Source organism: Phaseolus vulgaris, chromosome 9, assembly GCF_000499845.2.
Source record: "Phaseolus vulgaris cultivar G19833 chromosome 9, P. vulgaris v2.0, whole genome shotgun sequence".
Lineage (NCBI taxonomy): Eukaryota > Viridiplantae > Streptophyta > Magnoliopsida > Fabales > Fabaceae > Phaseolus > Phaseolus vulgaris.
The window spans coordinates 34,383,161-34,403,277 of record NC_023751.2 but is presented as its reverse complement, the minus strand read 5'-3'; the positions used below and the strand labels follow the sequence as shown (position 1 = coordinate 34,403,277).

General features: G+C 27.8%; 1 long non-coding RNA gene across 1 annotated transcript; it reads left to right on the top strand.

Moving 5' to 3' along the window:
• The first annotated feature begins 11,803 nt into the window (after positions 1-11,803).
• LOC137822734 (uncharacterized) lies at positions 11,804-15,532 on the top strand. The gene is made up of 2 exons (XR_011082975.1): positions 11,804-13,861; positions 14,505-15,532. It is a non-coding gene; the product is annotated as an uncharacterized lncRNA (long non-coding RNA).
• The last annotated feature ends 4,585 nt before the right edge of the window (positions 15,533-20,117 follow it).

Below are 20,117 nucleotides of genomic sequence, written 5' to 3'. Positions count from 1 at the left end.
GCCTAATACAAGTTATCCAAACATAACAAAAATTCAATATATAGTAAAATAAGTTGAGAGAATTAATCTTCTCAACTGATCCCACCAAGATTGATGACTAAATCCTAAAGAAAAACAGAGAACAAATGATCTTTAGAGCAAAAATGAATTTACTCTGTTTGAAAATCTAATTGAGTAAAAATGTTCTTAACTCATCGGCTACAACGTGGTCCGATTAGATTCTAAAATAGATGAAGATTGAAAGAGAAAATGAAAAGAGATGAGAAATATTTAGAGAGAAAAATATATATAAAGAAAAAAAAATGTGTATCACGGAAAGTTATGGTTTTTTTAAAAGGAATATATTTTAATTCTTATACAAATTAATTTAGATCGATTTGTAGTTAAAACTTACTAGGTCAAAGTGCATATTACAAACCAATGTATGATAAATAATTTTATTTATATTTATATTTATAACTTTGGAGACCAAAACAAATAAAAAATATCACAACTAAAAAATTTGTATCACAGTCACAATTTTAGTTTATATATTATTCTTACATTTTGGAATTAAAAAATCCACGTACCTCTTCTATTTCTATCTGTGAATTATACACATTATGTATTTAGTATATGGAATACACTTAAAAAAAGTATCAATTGTGTGAGTATAATTAACCCCAATCTCAAGAAAATAAGTATAATTATTCCTAAACAAAAATTAAGAATATTAATCTAGTATTCTTCTTATGTTAGTAAAATAAATATTTGTTCTGCAATGAGTTTGATACAAAAAGTCAATATATTTGGTGGCCCGTGTTACAATACAATAAACAATTTTGTGACACTGTTTTTTCCAATAAAAAAAGTCATGAAATTTACTACAATGCCCCTTATATGGTTCAATATTCATTCTACACTATAAAAGTGACATACGATCATCTTTTTTATATTTTGAAGTATTTAATATTTTATTGATTTATTTACATTTTAATTTCAAAATTATATTAGATAAAATTATATTACTGTATTGTGATTATATTTATGTATTTTATTTTTTAATGCTATAATATATTATATTTTAAATATATGAACGTCAAATTTAACAAAGTTTTAAGTATCATATTTTTAACGCCAAAATAAGAAATTTTTTAAAAGTACTTCCACTAATTTTAGAAATGACTCTTTCGATTATTGTTAGGCATTATTATGGTTGACCTTCATTCGATATCATTTTCTTATTCCCGTCAATGAATTAAATTAGACTACTTTAAAAAATAAAATAAATGATTATATAAAAAAATTAAATCACATGAGTGAAATTCATTTTAAATCTAGGTATAATGATTTTATAAATAAATTCTAATATATATTTTAATAAAATTATATTATTGTCTATTATTCTTTTTTTTTATATAAAATTAAGCAAATGGGGATTTTGTGTAACTGACTTAATCTATTTTGAAGTGCAAATAATACTATAATATCCAACTTACTCCATAACTCACCTATATAATTAATTATATAATTTTTTTAATGTATATTAATTATTTAAATAAATATTTTATAATTTTTTGACTAAATATTAAGTCTAATTTAATTCAATAAAATTAAAATTTAATTAAATACTATAGTTATTATATAGCTTTAAACATATATTATTTTTTGCGTGAATAATGTACTTTTCACAATTGTATAAATGTTCGAAATTAAATTTGAACGATGCATGTTTGATATCAAATAAGTTATTTAAAACAAAAAATAATTATAATTATTTTTAGTATTAACTATCTAAAATAATTATTATAAAAACTAAGTTTAGATACTAAAATAATTAGTTGCCATATATTAAAATTTTATTTTTAACGAATTTTAGTGAATTGGAATCACATTTAACTTTAAACTTCTACAACTTATTTTTATTTTGATAAAAGCTTTAATTAAAATATTGTATGAAGGCTTTGTTAATTCACATAAAAATGATGTTCCCCATAAAGAATGTTTGAAAAAAGAAAAGAATAACAATGTGTTTTCTTTTTCTATAGTTGAAGAAGAAAAAAACATCTTAAAAATTAAAAAAAAAAGTTAAAGTTTTTTCCTTCATTTTTTTTCCAATTTGAATTTTGGATTTTTTTTTTCATCCATTCACTTTTCTCACGACCAAATATAAAAAAATCTAAGATCACGATCCAACATCTGAACCAAAATACCACTAAATATATTCATGCACCCTATGCAAGAGTTAGTATAGAAGAAATTAAGAACAATGAGTCTGTTTGGATAAGTTTTTTTAAAAATATTTCTAGAAGATAAATTGAAGAAAAATAAATTTTCTTTTATAAAATAAAATTTGTTAATGCATAAACTAATTTGTAAAATATTTTCTACATAGTTTAATTAAATTCTTGTTTTTAAATTGTAAATAAGTTAATTTTAATTTCTTTTTCAAACATATTCTAAATACCTCAACTTGTATTAAGTTTCAATGGATGCAGATTCATGTAGCCATGCATGAAATTAATTTTAAATATACGCAGATAGTCCTCATTTTTTATGAAAAATAAATCATGCTTGCGTCATTATATAATAATTTTAAAAGTTTTTATCTCAAACTTACAAACATTAAAAATGGATTACTTATGTTTTCGTACTTAGACAACACAATAATTTGATCTTATCACTGTCAATAATATTCAACAAACCATTAATACCAACAGACTTAAAATTATGAAGAATATATGAATTTTTTTTTTCAGAAAAAGGTCACATTTGAATTACATAGATTTTAATATTTATAAAGTAGTATATTTTTAGCATTAATGTAGTTATTAATGACCTAATTATTTGTCTCAACATGTGTTTTTTCAACTGACTTTATAAAATAAAGGTGAAGGGTACTGGAGAAGAAGAAGAAGAAGAAAAAGAAGAAACAGAATGATAAAGAGAAGCAAAGAACCACTATAACAGATCCAAGATCCAAAGCACCCAAGATCCAAGATTCAATAAGGAAAAAAAAAATCATAACAAGTTAGTTAACATTTCAACACTTTTCTTGAAAATCTGTTTTACTTATAAAAATCAACCTTCACCCACACCATTTCAGAAATTGAAAAATCGATTTTGCACAATTTGAAAATTGAAAATTGATTTTGCACCATTTATAAAAATATGAAAATTGATTATGTATTTGGAAAATTCAAAAATCAATTATGTTTGTCTAAAACAACCACCAGAATCGATTTTATTGTTTCTAAATGATTTTGAATGTACAGGACTGCTAAAAAAAAAATCAAGGCAGACCAGTTCTCTCATTCCTCAAACCAATTTCATCGTTCTGGGCATAAGAGCAAACTTCACAACAAGCAAAACTCTCACAAACCTAATTATATTTACACACTAACAAACACTTCACGTTCATGGGTCTACAATTTTTTGGTCAAGATTCTTCTACCCAGTGCTAACACTGAGCAGTGTAAAAAAGAAAAGCCATTAAAAAATGCATGCAGAACTACCTATAGTGTTTAATATATTTAGAATGGATGGAAGGATACAAAAGTAAAATTGCATCTTGTGCCAAATGTAATCAGTGCACATCTTCTCACAAAAGTGAAAAGTAAAAAAGGACTCACCCCACTCCCCATCCGCATCAACACCCTCAAACACACAAAATCAAATAGACACTCCTCTCACTCGCCTCTCCGTCCTTCCTTACACATCGAACAAACATACTATAAAAGTTGAAATTTATAAGTATCCTTTGAAAACAAATGAGTTAAATTATGTAAATGGATTTTTGTTTGAACAAAATCAATTCACAAAGATAAAAGGATTGAATTTGGATTCAACTTTTGAAATTCATTTATAATTAACCGGACCAAAATATTGTCATTTTAGTAAATTTTGTTAAAATCTAGTAAAATTATAAGTTTCAATTTTTAATTTTATTTTTTACATGGTCAACTTTTATTAAATTTAAGAATAAATTGTACAACACATGGTCTATTATAAAATAATTATTGAAATCACACACACTCTTTTATGCTAATGGTTTAATATATTTATTTTATTTGTCTAAAATTAATATAAACTATTTTTTTTCAAAAGTTTGGTCCAATATAAATAAAATCAAAGTAACACACTCACTAATATTAAGTGATACTTGTAATGATTAATGTTGGCTAGTGTATATAATTTAGTTATGAAAGACTCTTATAGATTATTATTTTTAGGAAATATGTTATAATGTTTAGCTATATATATATATATATAAATTTTAGTTTAGATTGTTTTTTATATAAGTTGAAACATCTCTTAAATACTTTGATTTTTTTAATTCTTTTCTTAAAAAAAATATACTTGAATAATTTATATTTAGTTAACTCTGAATTAAATGATTGATATAAATTTTAAGATGTTAAATTTGAGTTAAAATGGATGGGTTAGATTATGTCCCAATTAATATTTATTTATTATTTTTATTTTTATTATTTTGAATAATTATGAAAAAACCCGTAGCCGTACGATTCCTTTTTTGAGTGACGTACAGCGGTGAACCCTTCCCCAATTATGCAAAAGTTGAATAATTTGGATATGTTGCTCTCTTAATATCATTACAAAATGTAGTGCTACTCAAAATTATGAGTATTTTTTTCAAAACTATTTTATATTCTTCTCTCTTCATTATTTATCAATAAAGTTTTATTCTATAGTATTATCTCTCTCTTTTTCTACCAAGTTAATCGTAATTTTATTTTTATTACACAAAAGATTATGTTCATAAATGCATTATATAAGCATAACTTCCTCATTTGTTTTCACCACGAAAATGAAGATAGTTTATTGAATCATATATTTAATTTTCCTTTTGGGTGAAACATTAGTCTTATTCAAAACAAATTCACTTGCCACTTGCTCCATGCAATAAACACGGAGAATGGTGCACATGGACCCTTGATTTTGAAAGCGCATAAAAAATCAAACTCCTTCCTTTCTCTTATCATCATCATTACCAAAGCCCTTTCACTATTATTTAAACTATTTTAGAACATCAACATGTTTTTTTTTCAATAAATTATTCATTTCAAATTACTATTTTATACTCTTAGATCTAGTTTTTATCATTAACTCAAAGGGGTGTGTACTTGTACAAATTTTACAGGGAAGAGTGTCTTCCATCCTTGCTTTATCCTTTTCGTTTTTCTTTTCCTCTGTTGTATAAGTAGAAATTCTCTAAAGCTTAACTAGAATTTATTTTAATCATTCATCGAAAAAATTAAACTATTAAACTAAATATTTTATCTATTTATACTACTCGTTAATAAGAGTTTATTGAGCTTGTCACTTCATATTAAATCTTCTACTTATCATCTATTTTAATTGATTTTCTATTTTTATAATTTTTTCCTTTAACACTTAATTAATTTTATTTGTTGTCTATATGTGTTTCTTATTAAAATTGACACATGTATGCCTTTTCACGTAAGATTTCCACTAACATCTCTTTCGTTCTTTTCTTTTTTCGACTTCTTAACCTCCTGATGACTTTTTACGGCAAGTGCACCGCGTTTGTAAGAAGTAATAATTGTCCCTAAGGACGGATATCGATCTCACAAGGAACAATGAATTATCGAGTACAATAATCGCTAAATATAAAAACAGAACAATTAAAAGAGTTTTGAATTAATTGTGTTGGCACTGATCAATAAGAAAACAAACAAATAATTAGTTGTTTCAATTGGAAAAATAAGGATTAGTTTCATCTCTCTCACTCTCAAGTATTTTGATTAGCATGTCAATATTAAGTTCTTTGATTGAAATTGAAGCCCGTATAAAAATCATTTATATCGATTCCTCGCATATAAAATTCTTAAGAATGTCCCTTAACTATCGAGGTGTCACGAAAAATTAAAAGTAAAACAACAATACCAATAATCAATCAAGAACTGAATATTAATATATAAGATATCACCTCAATACATAAGAGTTTGAGCGGATTACTTCAAATCCCAAAGGGTAGAATTAGCACGCATACTTCTAGCACCTTCCATTCTCCCAATTGGGTTACAATTCACTCTATGGTGTTTTCCTCTCAATCTGGCACACTACAGTTGAGTCTCTAGCCCTCTATTTATCGTAGTTTTCTGGGTTAGGTTGCTTCTTGTGTCGCGCTAATGGGCTAAATGATAAAACATAAAAAAGCTCAATCTTTCTTTGCATCTTTTCCATTCTGGGACCTTCTATCTTTATCTTTTTAGCTTAAATCATTCATCTTAAATTCAAATCTCCAATTTTCCTTAGAAATCTGCAATTAACACCAAATTTGAAAAATACTCTTATTCAAATAAAGATCACAAAAAATATAAAAAAGGTATAAATTCATAAATTAGGGATTATTTTATATGTAAATTAGCAATAAATTCTCATAAGTGCCTATATTTTAATATGAAATATTACTGAAATTAGACATTTATCACCTCCTGACCTTTCGACATGTCCCTTTGGGTATGACCAATTCAGGTTGTATTTGATACTAAGTTATTTCTACTTAAAAAAAAGTGTATTACCATTAGACCTAATATTACATGTTGAACTGTGAGTGAAATAATTGTTGATAGATGAGTTTTGTTAACCAGATTAATTTTATTGTCGATTTCAGAATTTAGAAGAGTTAAGTTACAATAGAATTGTAATACTTTCACTATATGTTAAGAGTTATAATATCAATGTTCCATACCATAGAATCTAACTGAAATACAATCTATTATCCCTTCTAGATTATTATATATACAATTAAAAGTTTCTATAATAATTCATTTAAAAATGAAAGAATAATTTTTAATAAATTAGTTGTCAAAATTAAATAAATGTATGTTTTTAATAGCATTTATTACCCTCAACTATTCAAAAGAAGTGACTTAAAGTGTCAAAACACCTTTTGCAAGTGTGCCCTCATTCCGCATCAAAGAGAGATCATCCACACTACGGAGAAATCGTCTTGAAAGGAATAGAGTATAAAAAAGAGACATTCTCGCTCCATACAATAACATTTGCCATTGAGATCTTTTTACTTTTATCGTTACAACTTTAAATAATGGTAAATCAACTACAGTAACAATGTAATAAATTGGAAAGTTGTGCGATTGTGTTTTGATAATCAATGTTTCTAATTATTTATCAAATGCTACAACATCATCAATTGTCTTTAACTCTTTTAATTTTGATGAGAATTTTTCATGAACATGGGTATGGGTATGTGATGAAAAATTCAACACAGTGAAATAATAACTCAATCAGAGCAATAAGCAAATAATAATAAGTAATCCAATTTACAAGAATCTATGAGTACCAATAACAAATAATGGCAACAACAAAAATACATGGAAGGAAAACACAAATTTTAACTTAGAAAATCTTCTCAATACGAGAAGTAAAAACAACGAACACAAGTCAGTCAATCAAGCTCCACTATGATCAAAATTAAGGTTACAGGAGAGTCTCAAATCACAACACAAACCGTGCTTAATAATCAGCTAAATAACAAGTCAACAGAGGTAAAATAGAGAACAATAAACCAGAAAATTCACAAAAATCATAGCTACTGTACACGGCCTATAGGTCACTGTTCCGGTGACTTTTCAACAATCTGAATGGTCAAATTGAAGCACCACGAGTTATGAATTTGCTGACAAATTCCCAGACCCATCCAACGATGGACGAAGCAGCAGCGACGATCGGAAAATTTTCCATTCTCAAAAAGCGTTGTTGTAGTGTGAGACGAATTTCTCACTGCTCAAACAACTTCTCAAATATCCGAATGATCAAATTGAACTACCACAAGTTATGAACCTTTTGACAAAATCTCAGCCCGATCCAATGATGGGCAAAGTGTCGGCGACGACCGAAAGTAGCTAGACAAAACTTCCTCTCTTCACTCTTTTCTCCTTTTCTTTTTCTCTCTCTCTCTCTACTCTCTCTCTTTGCTCTCTCTCTCTCACTCAACTGACTACCTTCTCTGTTGAAGAATAAAAAACATAAAGGTGATTAATATTGGGCTGGGCCTCCACATAAGAAGTGAGCCCAACCCAACCGTATGAATATGAGTAATATCTGAGTTTTTAAATTTGGTTTGAGGACGAAGATAAATATATACATACCTGTCCACCTCTATCTTCATACATGTTTTAATTTTTTAAAAAATACTAAAACACCCTTAATTTATCTGGTAACTTAAAAAATATATTTTTAATATTATGTTTGGTGTTTTGTTTCGTTTAATCTGAATAACTTTTATTTTGTTACTTAATATTTTATTCTCTCTCTCAATTGTTGGCTTAGTTCGAAACGCACCAAATTTACCAAAATCTTTAAGATATTTTTTCTCTCATCACAATTTCAACTACATATTTGTTTTCTTAGTGTACAAAACTATTTATTTCATTTTAAGAAATATAAACTTAGATTTATTGAATTAAATTATTTATAAGACATACATTTGATCATTTCTATTTTTTTAATATTTTTATTTTCTATTTTTAATATTTATGTAATTGTTATTAAATATTATATTATAATATTATAATTTCATGTTTAAAATTAAAATAACATTGAATCATTGATAATATATTTTTTAATGTCTTTTTTATTTCAAGTAATAAAATTTATTTAATTAATATTTGAGATAGAACAAGAGCATACATGAATATACCACTAACCAAGAGAGACATAGACCGGGATAAGACACAACATTTACAAAATAAAAAACAAAATAATATAAAATTGTATTTCAGAAATAAAGACAAATACTCTTAAACTCATACTTGTGCCGTTGTTGTCCAACATAAGAGACTAAAAAACATTGTTTAAAATAATTCATATATTCTGCTAACTCTTCACAATTACCAATTAATGTTATTATTTGATTGTAGAAACTAAAAAATGTTATTGGAGAAAATTTATACTATTTTTTTTAATTTATGTTATAAAATATAACATATTTGATAAATTTACGAAATTATTTATTTATTGTAATATATATTTATATCAAACAACATTCTATTTTAAGGTCTGTATTCAAATTTTGGGCTTACGAATAGCCCATGATCTCAAAGAAGGCTTTTACTTAATGTACCCACATTGTTTAATCTACAATCCCATAATTTATTGAAATGACCATTTTATTCTTCTCTAAAGTGACTTTTTCGAATTATTCACTTTTGAATTTTTCCCCATAATTTTTATAATTTATGAAATACATTATGAAACATAGTTAATTTTTATAATTTATCAGTTTACCTCACTACTTTAATAATTAACCTTAAAATTTTTAATCCAACTCATCTCACTATAAAGTTATGAATTAAGTAAGTTTACCTATCCAATTACTTTACTACTCAATATTGCTTAAATGTAGATCGAGCGATAACAACTTGAGGTTTGAGCAAGGAGGAGCAATTCTTTCTTCATTAGACTGAAATATTGCTCAAACAACATAATGTCACTCAAGTAGTGCATAAAATTTTAGAATGTGTGAGATCATGCAACTATACATCAACGCTTAAGTAACAGGTGGTCGATCAAACATTGATGAAATAATCAAAATAGCGTTTTTTCTCAAGTCATATCGCTTAAACATTGTGAGGTCGTGCAAGTGATTCAGTTTAATAAATAATGTTCAAACGAAATGAACTCGCTCAAATAAGATGAACTCACTCAAATAATATCTACATGATGATAATGATAATGATGATGAAACACATAATATTATATATATATATATGACTTTATGTACTGTATAGTATTTATATGATATATTATCTGTAATATTTCATGAGTGTGTTATCATTACTAATAATAATAATAATATATATATATATATTAAAATAATAGTCACTTGTTTTTCTTTAAATCTATATTCATTAAAGCTTAAATATATAAATTAAAAATTAAAAATAAAACCAAAGAACCTTTTATTAAAAAAACTATATTTTATAAATAAAGTAAATGAGAGGAATGTCCTCTATTAAAAATATAACAGATATAACCATGATTTTTAAAAATGTAATAAAGATAAATTCTTATTTGAAAATTATAGGAAATATAACCATCACTTTATTAAAAAATATAAAAGAATTAAATGTTTATTTTAAAATTAAAAAGAATAAGAATGACATTTAGTATAATATAATAGGAGATAAATACATATTTTTTCTTTAATCTAAAGGTATTTTGATATTTGGATAATATATATATATATATAATTTAAATAAGGCGTCACCATTTAATTGGTGGAGGAAGAAAGTAGAAATCACAAGAGAATATAGAGAGTTTAAATCTGATAAAAAAAGGAGATAAAAATGGTGTTTAATTATTGTATTTGTGGTCATAAAAAAGGTGATATTCTGTTCTCAACATTATTTTTTAACTTATTCTTAGAACTTTAAAAAAAAAAATTAAAGTTCTATTTCGACAATTTTTTTACAAATCCTATAAAAGAAATCAGACGAAAAAATGATTTAAATTTTTTAATAATTAAAATTAATTTATGTATAAATTAATTTGTATTTTTTTTTGTATAACTTCTTTAGTTTTTTATTTATTTTTAACATGTATAAAAAAAGGCGTCACGAAAATGTTGTCTCAAATCTGAGTATTTCACCATGAATAATTTGTACATATTTTTTTTTTCCAAATTGTATTTAGTACTATGAAGTCTTAATTCATTTTTAAATTATTTAGAAATATATTTTATTTTTAAAATTTTGATTACATAACATAAATATATTTAGTGAAACACACAAATAGTTTAATTAATAAAATAATTACATTTTGTATTTTAAAATGTTTATCATTTTCATTTTCATTTTTCGGTAAGTTTTTGAATTATTAGTTAAAATTACATTTTTATTAAATATTTGTGAAATTATTTTTAAAACAACTCTAACGATATTATTGGATTACATTTAAATAAATTATTTTAATCTTATAAAAATATGGATTAATAGTAAAAATTGTTTTCAACTTTCAGTATATTTTGGAAAATGGATTCACAGTCACTAATAGAAGTAATGAAAAATACCTTAAATTTATATACAATATATTTATTAAAGAATCACCATTATTTTATAAAAAAATTAATTGTTTTAAAATCAAACAAAAAATCGATTGAACTTAATACAGCATATGCCTATTTATAATAGAAGTTGTTTTTCTATTAATTATTGGTGAGATAAAAAAAAAGTCTTTCCCCTTAAAAATAAATAAAATAAAACTTCAGCTTGAGCGATAAAAACAAAAATATAAAAAACTAATAATATAATTTGAAAAACATAAAAATAATCTGAAATACCAATAAAAAAAAGTCACATGCTCTAGAAAGAACTCATACTGTCTTATTATAATAAAGCTAATGAGGAAAATATTTTAAAAAACATTAGTTAAAGAAATAAGTTTTTTTTTTCAAATGGATAAAATACAAAATATTTATTAAAATAAAAATGCATTAAAAATTGATAATATAATTTGTAAAAATTAAAATGTTAGAAATTGAACTCAAATCAAAACTCCTAAAATTTAATTATGTTGACTAAAATGTTAATGAATTATCTATTAATATAAAACCAAAACAATATTTGTAAGAATTTTTTTAAATATCATTAAAATAATAATTGTAATGTTGTTTCTCCTATTTTAAGTCGTCTTAAGATAAGAATCAAAACCTTAATTACATCATTAGTTCCATTTTTCATCCACCACGTAATCTCAGCCGTTAATCTTGGTAATCTCTTTCTATATATACCTAAGATCTTTCTTGACTATTGAGTTTTGTTGTTATTGATGGTATTGCTTCGGTGATTGAATTTTTTTACTATTGCTTCGGGGGATTGTTGTGCTTCTTATTAGTTCACACTTCTTGATTCTCTGCTTTGTCTAATTATATGATGTTTGTGTTTTCGGATTGAAGAACGCAAGAGTTATTAAGAATTACTAATTGGTGATCAATGTGCGTTTATGGTATTGAAGAACGTAAGAATTATTAGTAGATTCATTTACGCTTCTATGGGATTGAAGATCGTTTACTCCGAATATGATTCTTTATGTGATGATGGCGAGTTTTGAACCTTTTGATCAAATTCCTGTTTTTTCAGTGGATGAAACGGAAAGCATAATAGTTCAGAAGGCCAATTGATCAAGTATTCTTTTAGTCTTCTTTTTGTTATTTAATTTATCTGGTATTTGATCATCGATAATAAGATTGAATTATGATTTGTTTATCTGCAGTGGTGTTCGGATTAGTTGTGTAACGTCCAAGTCTTTTTAGTCTTTATCTGCATCCTCATCTTTTCTATACTTCTTTTTATTAAGAGCTTAGTTCGTTTCCTTGAATTTTTGACTGTACAGTAATTCGTTTCTTGAATTTTTGGGTTGTACATGGAAGACACAATGGATGCGTGGTGTAGGACATGATGTGAAGTATTATGTTCTGTTACTCTTGTGCTTTCTTTTGCGTTTATTTGTGATAGCTTAACTTGGTGTTGGTGTTCATTCCCCTTCAGCAATTCGAGTTTCTGATATTTGAAACACTAATCCCTAAAAAGGGTTTAAAACGGCTGCATCAGTATATCCTAATTTCTCGATTAGTTTCCTCTCTGTTGTTGGATTGACTGGTGTTCGATGTTTGAATTATTTTCTCTATTTGATCTCCAAGGATTAAATTGTGGAAATTCAATTATTTTATTTGTGAAGCTAAATGTTTCTTTCGCCTGTACATTGTTGGTTTGATTATAATCTTGGTTGTATTTTGATGGTTTATGGTTCATAAGAGGCATCTTGTGGGATGAGCATTGGAGAACTGCGGTTGGCTTTTACTCTTTTGATTTTATGGTTTACTCCTTGGTTTGAAAAGTTCTACTACTCAATTTTGATGCTTTTCTGGATAATCTTCTAATAGGTCTTTGGCTCTTGTATAGTTTTCCGAAACCTTTCGATTCATACCAAACATATGGGCTGAGTTGTGAACTTGATGGGAATTGCTGCATGTAATCTCCTGCAAGCCTATTATGAGTGACAACAATGTCTGAGAGCCTATTATGGATGACACCAATGTTTGAGAGTCTATTATGGCTGACAGGAATGTCTAAGAGCCTATTATGGGTGACAACAATGTCCAAGAACCTATTATTAGTGACAACAATGTCTTTGGTGGAAATTTTTGAAATCTGATCCTAAAACAACAATGTTTGAGAGCCTATGATGGGTGACAACAATGTCTGAGCCTATTATGAGTGACAACAATGTCTCTTTGGTGGAAATTTTTGAAATCTGATCCTGAAACAACAATGTCTGAGAGCCTATTATGAGTGACAGCAATGTCTGAGCCTATTATGAGTTACAACAGTGTCTCTTTGGTGGAAATTTTTGAAATTTGTTCTTGAAATTATTTTAAATGTTTCACTTTAATCTCCATTTGGGTTTCTCGTTCGTCTAGTTTTGAAATTTGCATTTATTTTTATTTGTTTGCAGCACATTGAGTCTTTATTTGAGATTTATAACTCAACCAGTGATGGAATATATATATAGTGGGACGGCTAACATGTCTGAACAACTAGTGATAGATTTTTTTTTTCTTTTGTTTCCTTCATTGTTTATTGAGTTGAGTGTTTTCGAAATATTTCTGTAACCACTTGGGCTTGAAAGTTAACATTATGACATGGCGATAGATAATTGGACTTCTTTTATTAGTTATCCTAAACCTTTCAGTTCATTTTTTTTCATATTTGTTCTATTTGGACAAGAAGTGTATGCGATAAAGATAATGAAGTTTTAGAGGTGAATTTGTCAATTTCAGTCAGAACGGACTCTGGACAGGAATTGTATTTTGGAGGTGAATTTGTTAATTTTAGTCAAAACAACATGTGATGTCCAATCTTAAGTCGGGCATTTTCGAAAAGTTCTGTGTCACAAACTTATTTTTAGGAATGAGACTACGGCTACCTTGGTTTTATCTGATAATTCTAGGCTTGCTATCTTCTTCTGTGGGTTTTGACTTGGTTTCAATTTTCAGTAATGTGTGGTAAGCTGGCAGTATCAGATTTCCTTGTTTGCACATCAGGAATTGAACCAATGTTAAGGCATTAAGTTTCTATAATTAGAGTAGTATGAGACAACTTTGTTTCTCTGAAATTTGGGGAGTTACCCTTTAGTATTTCATGGTAGTTCTTTTATACAATGTACAAGTATATCCAGATTTATTTTGAATATTTTTTAACAACAATGCTTTTGGAAAGGATTTGTTTGAGCGCTACCATCGGCATGTTCAACTTGAAAAGACAAGAACTTGTAATAGCCTAATTTCTTTTATGAGGTTCCACCTTTTATTTACTTCTAAGGACTGATCACCAACATTAGTATTAAATTTTGATTTGGTTTTCAACAGTGGTTTACTGATTGAATTCATCTAATATTTTCTAAAATTCCTCCTCTAGAACGAGTTTTTTTTAGTTTTCTAGAAATTTTTCTCTTTACAGGTAACACGAGCAATGGATGTGTCAGGACATTTAGAAGCATGGGGGATCAGTTGAAGCCTTAGACAGTGTTACCCTTACATTTTTCTCTTGTGTTCATTTGTGACTAGCTATTTGAATGCAATTTTTATTTGGTGACAGAGATCTATCAAAATAAAAAGATTGGGTTTGAATTTCCTCTTTATTTGATTTTTTCAGATTTGATCACCATATATTAGGATTTTTCATTGTCATTTGTTTCTCTGCGGTGGTGTTTGCATTATGTTTCATGCTACGTCTAATCAATCATGTTGTGAATCTCTTTATTTTGAATTTGTGTTATTGTTTGTATGCTTCATCCTTTTGAGCAACACAAGCAACGACTGAGGTAGAATGTAGACACTTTGGCACGAGATCCAGCGAAGCTTTATGTTCTTACCCTTGAATTTTGTTGTGCATTTATACATGATTGACTAAACTTGTTTGAATTTTCTGTTTTTTTGGATTCTCGTGCCTATGCTTTTAGTAACCTTCTAATGTGGAAGTTTTTATGGGTGTTGGTAACAGGCTTTACAAGAGTTTCAGAGGATCAGTAATTTCAGAGGTGATTAAATGAAAATCTTGGTCAATAATATCATTTCAGGGGACCTATTCTCTTAATTGTCTTGCAGTGAACTGTTAAAAAATTTATTCATTTGCAAAAGGCCGAATGAAATTTTGGTGTGATCAATTCTCTATTCATTGTTCAAGTACCAACAACATGATTTGGTGATCTCTTATCATTTACCCTGAAAATTCTTGATTGGTATTTTTGACAGGGTAGGGCTTGGGCAGAGTCAAAAGCCTTATGGATTTTTGGACTAGGAATTGTCCAACTACTAACTGTGTGTGTACAAGTTTGAAATATATGATGTGTTTATCAGATATTTTCTAGGTATATATATATATAAATATATTTAGTTGCTAGTTTTATTTCCTCTTGTGCTTTACAGGGAGACAATGTATTTGTGTCATAGGTTTGGGAAACATGGAGATCCTGTGAAACTTTAGTTTTTCTTGTTATTATTCTCTGGATAAGCTTGTACAGTGGGATTTCATGCCTAATTGTAACATGCACTGTAAGAGTTTAGAGGTATGAGACAGTAAGTCCATGTAATTGTTATTTTAATTAATTAGTAGTATGCAGCGTGCTGAGTGTAAATGTTATTTTAATTAATTAGTACTATGCAACGAGCCGAGTCTTTATTTTAGATTTCTCCTTCATATTGAATCAATCATGATATTGGGACAACTAACATCTTTGCATACTGAAGATTAATTAACCCGATGATGAGCTTCTGAATTTGATCGAGAAATAAATTGTATGTATTTTATATTGTGTGCAATATAGTGTTAGAATTGTGAAACAAATTGTATGTATTTTATATTGTGTGCAACATAGTGTTAGAACTGTGGGATAGCTTGTAACGTACATGATTTGGGATCTTGTATTTTTTTTTCTATTCAATTTTATATTGAGTGCTTAAGGTCATCATAATTGTTCTCCGTTACTTCCACTTGGTCTTTCCAGGGAAGACATACTATGAATGTTTCTTTGGTCGTGGAGGCAATGGTGGTGGATGATTTGACTTCTTGCTACTCTTGTTTCTTCTATTTATATTTGATGCTGATTCTTGCTTGACGCAATGAATTAAAACAATTAAAACGGCTAACAAGTCAGGCTCACTTTTTTCTAACAAATCCAGGAGTTGGTTGAACTGTTTGCATTCATCCCTTTCTAGCATTTGTCGATTGAGTATTAAAAATCATAACAGTTTAAATTGTCTTACAACTTGGGATAATGTTTCCTTTGGTTGTCTTCCTTGCTTTCCATATCAGGAATTGTTTCAATCTAAAAGGCATTGGTTTTTGGGGTAGAGTAGTAGCATGAGAAAACTTTGTTGCTCTGCAAATTGGAGAATTACTCTTGGTACTTTTTTATATAAGTATTTTTGGATTTTAATTGTATATCCTTCTTGTTAACAATCCTTTAGGAGAATAAGATTTGTTTGAGCACTATTGTCTGCATGAAGCTGAATATTAAACGTGAAAGGCTATTTAACTTTGTGTTGGAGTTGATCACGAATCATTAAGATTTGAATTTTGATTTGTTTCTCTACAGCAGGGTTTGGTTTTGTTTTATGTGATGACCTTATCGAGCCTTTTATGAGCAACTGCGACTCTATCGATTTTTGAATTCTTGAATAGTTCAACTAATCTTTTCTTAAATTCTTAGTTTTTTAATTTCTTGAATTTATTAATTAATCTTATCTTTTCTTAAATTCTTGGTCTTTATTACCGACTTAGTTTGTTTGTGTTCATTTCTTTTTAGCATGTTGAGACTGCAAGAATGGTTGAGGATTAAAATCTGAAAGTGTTTAGAACAACCAATAATTCAGGATAACCTAATTTCTTATGAGTTTCCTCTTTATTTGATTTCTTGACATTTGTTCACGAAGCATAAGGATTAAATTGTCATTTGTTTATGTGCTTTGATGTTTGGATTATGTTTCATATCGAGCTTGTTGAATGTTGATGTCTGTCTTTGTTTTGAATGTCTTATTGTCTCTATACTTAAACTTTTTCTTTAATGTTGATTCTTGCTTGATGCTATTTATTAAAACGGTTAACAAGTTGGGATTATTATTTTATTTCTGAAAATTAAAGTATTAAAAATCATAAGATTAGGAAGACTTACAACTTGGGATAACCTTTCTTCTGTGTTGAGTTGGAGTTGATCACCGAACATTAAGATTTGAATTGTGATTTGTTTCTCTGCAGCAGGATTTGGTTTAGTTTTGTGTGATGACCTGTATCTCATCGAGCCTGTTATGAGCAACTAAGGCTCCATTGGTTTTTGAATTCATTAATTTATCTTATCCTTTCTTAAATTCTTGGTTTTTATTACTGATATCTATTTGAATTTAAATATTGTTCTTAAATTTTTTATGTCTAGGTGTTGATTTCTCTGTGTTCATACCTTTTTTGCATGTAAGATTGGTTGAGGATAAATCTTCAAAGTGTACAACGGATGTGAGGTAGGATATCTAAATACTGGATGGAGATTCTTGATGCGTTAGGTTTTGTTATCCCTATATTTTTTTGTCTTTATTTCGTGATTTGCTCTTTGATGACAGATGTCTACTTGAGTTTGATTATGGCTATTTATTTTATGTCAGAGATCTATCATATGTCACAGTTAATGTGCTTGTGTTGGTTCCTTTTCAGCATGATTTCGATGAGGATTAAAAAACATAAATTTGAATATAGTTCTCGTTTGATTATTGAAGTTTGAAATATATGATGTGTTTGTGAGATATTTTCTAGGAATATATATATATATATAATACTTTTATTTTTACATTGAATTACATAATTGCTTTATTAATATGATCATTTGATTATAGCAGAATTGCAGTGGTTTTTATAACATTATTCATGGTTGTTATATTTCCTTTAATAGTTATTCTTGTTGAAAAAGTAATCTAGAAGTCCTTTGTTGGCTAATGATTCTCTAACATTTGTTTTTTTAACTTTATAGTAGTTACTTACAAAAAAATTGTATTTTGCTTTCAATAATTTGTTTATTTTTATAATGTTTTATAATGTATTTTTATAATGATTGCTAACTAAATATTTGCTTTCATTATAATGTTGATGATCTGAATGATTTTTCGATTGTGAATCTATTTTATAAAAAATTTTAAGTAATCATTAATAAATTGCTTTGTATACACTCTTTGTAGGAAAAATCTTAAAACCCTATGTTGGCTACACATGCTCTTTATTGTAATTCTTAAGAAAGGTTCCTGGGTTGATCTGTATCACAATGTGTATGCTGATTGAAGCGAAATTCTCTACATATTTCAATTGGCTAAATATCCAATTGGTTTATAAGGGTCAAATATATATGTTTTTTGTTCTTACATTCTCTTCAATTTTTTTCTAGGTTTTCTAATTTGAACCACTGTATTTCTAAATCTTTATGGTAAAAAGAAAAGGGGTTAATGGTTCACTTTCATAAGAATTTATAAGAATTTGATTTTAGAAATTTACAAAACTTACTCGCACTCTCTTCTAGAAAGTCTTTTTTGGTGTAGTTGTTTAATAAATACATCTCACTAAATATATAGGGCTATATTGTTTTGGTTGTAATTATATATAGTTTTCTTTTATTTCCTATTTTCTTAGTTATTACTTCATTTTACTAATTATAAAGAGCATTGGACAATTTGATTTCAAAACTTCATTTTGTATTGTTTTATTTTGAGCAGTTTTGAGTTACATTCGGAATATCACCTAGCCTCATCCTTGATCAGATTATCTCAATTATCTTTCAATATGAGAATGATCTCCAATATGAGTGCTATATTTAGTTCTATCTCCAATATGAGAATGAGAAGCAACAATTTTTTCCAATATTAGAGCTCTACTTAGTTCTATCTCCTATATGAGAATGAGAGAAGCTTTCCAATATCTCCCACACGAATGAGAGAAACAACAGTATTTGGAATGTTTTCTTGTAATTTTCCTGAGCCACGTCTCCCCCAATCCCTCAAGGCTATGAGCTATGAGTGACACCTCCCCTACTCCAACAGGTTTTAGGATTTGGGTAGGATGTCGAAGGAAACACTATCTTATTGCTAATTATATTTCTGAATCACTTGATCATTTTGTTATGTCATGCTTTTAAGAAAGTTTAGTTTTCTCAAGTTCCTATGCTTCTTGTTGAGATTTCACGGGAAGACAATAGATATATGGGGCAGGTTTCGAAAACAGTGGATGGAGGTCCGGTAAAACCTTAGGTTTTATTATTTCTGCATTCATGATTTTCTTTGTGATTATATTTTTGGCTAAAATTGTGGAGTGGGAGTTCTTGAAAACAGGCACTATATCAATATGAGAGAGGCTTTAGCATTTGTGTTGTTGGGCCTTCGACTTTGATGATTCGATATCTTTTTCTACTTGAGTTGCAGTGACTTACTATGGATGTCTTTTGGGTTGTGGAGGCAACTGTGTTAGATTGTTGGACTTATTGTGAAGCTTTAGGTTTTACTACGTTTCCATTCACTATTTTTCGTATGTGCTCGATTTGGAATGTCTACAGTCTCTCTTATTGGTTGGATAGTTAGAAGGTACCTGTGTCGGTTATTGTGTGTATCTACTGAGATTGATTATAGTTTTCTTGAATTCATTGGTCTTATAGGGAAGCCAAGCAATGAAGTGTGGTGTAGGATGTGTTGAGTTGTGAACTTGTTTGGAATTGTTGCATGTAATCTCCTGTGAGCGTGCTATGAGTGACAACAATGTCTCTTACTGTGAGTGACAACAATGTCTGAGCCTATCGTCAGTGACAACAATGTCTCTTACGTGGAAATTTTTAATAATGATCCTGAAATTATTTTAAATGCTTCACTTATGTTTCTAAAAATCTCGTTCGTCCAGTTTTGAAATTTGCACTTATTTGTTTGCAACACGTTGAGTCTTTATTTGTGATTTATCTTTCAGATTGTTAACTCAGCCAGTGATGGAATATAGTGGGACGGCTAACATGTCTAAACAACCAGTGATAGATTTTTTTCTTGTTTCCTTCATTGT